This window comes from Hippoglossus hippoglossus, chromosome 1, assembly GCF_009819705.1.
Source record: "Hippoglossus hippoglossus isolate fHipHip1 chromosome 1, fHipHip1.pri, whole genome shotgun sequence".
In the NCBI taxonomy this organism is placed as follows: domain Eukaryota; kingdom Metazoa; phylum Chordata; class Actinopteri; order Pleuronectiformes; family Pleuronectidae; genus Hippoglossus; species Hippoglossus hippoglossus.
Window position 1 is genome coordinate 30,566,095 of NC_047151.1, and position 3,763 is coordinate 30,569,857.

The following is a 3,763-nucleotide window of genomic DNA, read 5'->3' on the forward strand; positions in this document are numbered from 1 at the left end:
GTTGGTCCCGTAGGAACCAGTGATGGTCAAGGATCAAAAACAACAGTAACTTGAAAGCATATTGTTTTATTGCGAAAGGCAATACAAAAAACAGAGTGAAATACCACAACCATATATTCTTATTTATTTCTATTTATGTTTTTAACTGTAATTTTACATTATATAGATAAAGATGGCGACACGTCTCCACCTCCAGGAATGAAGCCAAAATATCTCAGATACAAACACTGCCATTTTGTGATGATGATGTCATTTGCAGTCTGATCTTCAGTGTCAGCTGTCAATCATGACGTCTCAGTCTGTTTTTATATCATCAAATAACTAATCAATCCAAACTGATCAGAAACATGAACAATCATCAGTGAGATAAGAACGACCTGAAATGACAGAAACATCTTTGACAAACATTTATTTCACGTCTACTTAGATTTTTTTGTTTGGTCCATGTCCCATCTGCTAACATGGAGGAAGAGGGGTTTATACTGCAGCCAGCCACTAGGGGGCGATCAAGACGATTTGGCTTCACGTTTGGGAGCCGTCATGTTGTCCAGTTTTTATTAGAGTTTATAAAAAGCTTTTTAAAAGGACATCTGTAATGAGAAATAAATTTACAATAATCGTATAAAATTAAGATAACTCACTTGTTGTTAGTAAGGGAGGAAGGGGGGGGGGGGCTGGGGGGGTCAAGGAGGTTGGAAAAGATGGAGAAGAGTTTTTTGGGGTTTGAAAATGAGGATTGAATTGTAGTTTGGTGAAAAGAGCTTTTGGCTGCAGAAATAGCGGAAGAGAAAGAGGAGAGAAGAGACTGATAAGTGAGCAGCTCGTCAGGGTGTTTAGATTTTCACCATTTCCTTTGTGATGCTCACATAGTGGCTCGGTCGGCTCGAGTCAGACGGAGCTGGGGAGGACTTGGGCTCCGGCGTGAAGTAAGAGGACAGAGAGAGTCAAGAGAGGAGGACAGAGTAGAAAGGAGACAGTCTGTGGCAGAGTTAGGATGCATGAGTGAGAAGGAGTCAGTGGAAGGGAGATAAAACAGAGGAGGTCAGAGAGGAGGGAGAGAGGGAGCAGGTACAGAGTCTGTTGATGTGGTCGGGTTGTCAGCTTGAGAGAGTGGGAGAGAGTAAGAGATACAGAATGTAGTAGTGTGGCTGTAGCCTGTGTCCACAACGCTCCAGCGTTTCAGTCCCTAAAACAAATACTTTCGGAAACACTGCTGGTCCCCGTTGTTTTTAAAAACACCAAGGCAGCATTTTTGTCTTGACGGACAGAAATTGAAACTCTCGTAAACAATGATGCAGATGCCCACTTCCTGATGAAATATTATCAGCAACATCCTCCCTGATTCAAAATGCTTGTATCATGTGACCCTATTTCTGAAAAACTAAACTGCATCAACCTTGAATACAAGTGGTGAATTCACCATGGATACTGAATTCAAAGTTAACTGTTTCACCTCATTGTCGCTCCATGAAAATAAATTCCATCTATTACTTTTCCCCATCGCTGTGCAGCCATCTGCAGAGTATACAATCTTCAGTAATCTGATTGGCCCTCTCAAGTTGGAATTACTCTAGAGCAGGTGAATACTGCAGTACAGGTTACCACGGTGATCCACCCTCGATAAAACAACTTTGAGACACCAGATGATGATAAACATTAGTAAAAAAAGGTACAACTTTCAGAGAATATTAAGTTGTCACTATATGTTAACTTACTGAATCTCTGAGGGAAATTGTCCTGTGAAATTTAATGGTGGATCCAAAGATCGGGTAATGGAGCCACAACTGGATTGATGATCAGCAAAGAACAAACTCTGCTGCTGCTCTACACTTCAACACAACATAAAACAACACAACACAAATATAACACAACACAACACATCATTCTAATTGTGAACTATACACTGTAAGTGAAGATGGACGATGCATCTCCACTTTCTCCCAATGTTCAAAAATGAAGCTAAAATATCTCAGATACGAATGCTGCCATCTTGTGGTGATGGCGTTATTTGCAATCCGAGTCTGTGCAGTCTCAGCTGTCAATCTTGAGGCCTCAGCCCGTTCTTATCGATAAATCATCTTCAATGAAAATCAATAGATATGTACTTTTATTCTTTGGTTTGGTCCATCTCCCATCTGCTAACATGGAGGTGGTGAGGTTTATGATCTTTACTACAGTCAACCACTAGGGGGCAATTGAGATGCTTTGGCTTCACTTTAGGGAGCTGTCATGTTGTTCATCTTTATTTACAGTCAGGCCCTGTTCACACCTGCGTTAACGTCCACGCTCTATATGCAAACACGTACGCCATTTCTGTTCGACCATGTTGTCTTTAGCCGGTCAGAGTGATCATGTGTCGGATTACTCAGGATGAATGTTAATAGCAGGTGTGAACAGGGTCTTAGATCCTCTTCTCACCTGTGAGCTTCAGTCTCCCTACAGGTTTTAGAGGGAGGAGTTCCCTCCTTCACCTGCTCACAGCGACTCATTGCAGAATCTCCACCTTCACACAAACACAACAACAAAGTGTTAAGTCATTCATTCATCACATGACAAACATGCAGAGCTCAGACTGTTGAATACTGAAATCTAATCATTTCATCTTTGAGTCCAAGTGACAAGTGGTCAAAATCAGAAGAAATATTACTAAAGACTTGAGATGTCATGTTCAAGAGGCCGAAACCCTGCTAACCCTAACCCTGGAAGCTTCCCAGTGAGCGAGTGGACGTGTTGATGAGGTTTCTAACACGTAACCCTAACCCTAACCCTAGGAGGCCACCAGGACCTTTGACCATCCAAATCTAATCAGGCCCAGATTCCATTTCACCCCTTGGCCCCTCCCCTCTGTTTTGATACCCAATACCTGTTGGGATGAAGGGGGAGGGGCCAAGTGTTTGCGCCGTACAGCCCTCCAAACAGAGATTTTTCAGACCCACACTTGCTATGAGAATTTCCCAGAAGTGAGTCCATGTGAGGAAACAGCAGGACAATGTGTGTAACATGTCAGAGTGAGTCCATGTGAGGACACAGCAGGACAATGTGTGTAACATGTCAGAGTGAGTCCATGTGAGGAAACAGCAGGACAATGTGTGTAACATGTCAGAGTGAGTCCATGTGAGGAAACAGCAGGACAATGTGTGTAACATGTCAGAGTGAGTCCATGTGAGGAAACAGCAGGACAATGTGTGTAACATGTCAGAGTGAGTCCATGTGAGGAGACAGCAGGACAATGTGTGTAACATGTCAGAGTGAGTCCATGTGAGGAAACAGCAGGACAATGTGTGTAACATGTCAGAGTGAGTCCATGTGAGGACACAGCAGGACAATGTGTGTAACATGTCAGAGTGAGTCCATGTGAGGACACAGCAGGACAATGTGTGTAACATGTCAGAGTGAGTCCATGTGAGGACACAGCAGGACAATGTGTGTAACATGTCAGAGTGAGTCCATGTGAGGACACAGCAGGACAATGTGTGTAACATGTCAGAGTGAGTCCATGTGAGGACACAGCAGGACAATGTGTGTAACATGTCAGAGTGAGTCCATGTGAGGAAACAGCAGGACAATGTGTGTAACATGTCAGAGTGAGTCCATGTGAGGAAACAGCAGGACAATGTGTGTAACATGTCAGAGTGAGTCCATGTGAGGACACAGCAGGACAATGTGTGTAACATGTCAGAGTGAGTCCATGTGAGGAAACAGCAGGACAATGTGTGTAACATGTCAGAGTGAGTCCATGTGAGGAAACAGCAGGACAATGTGT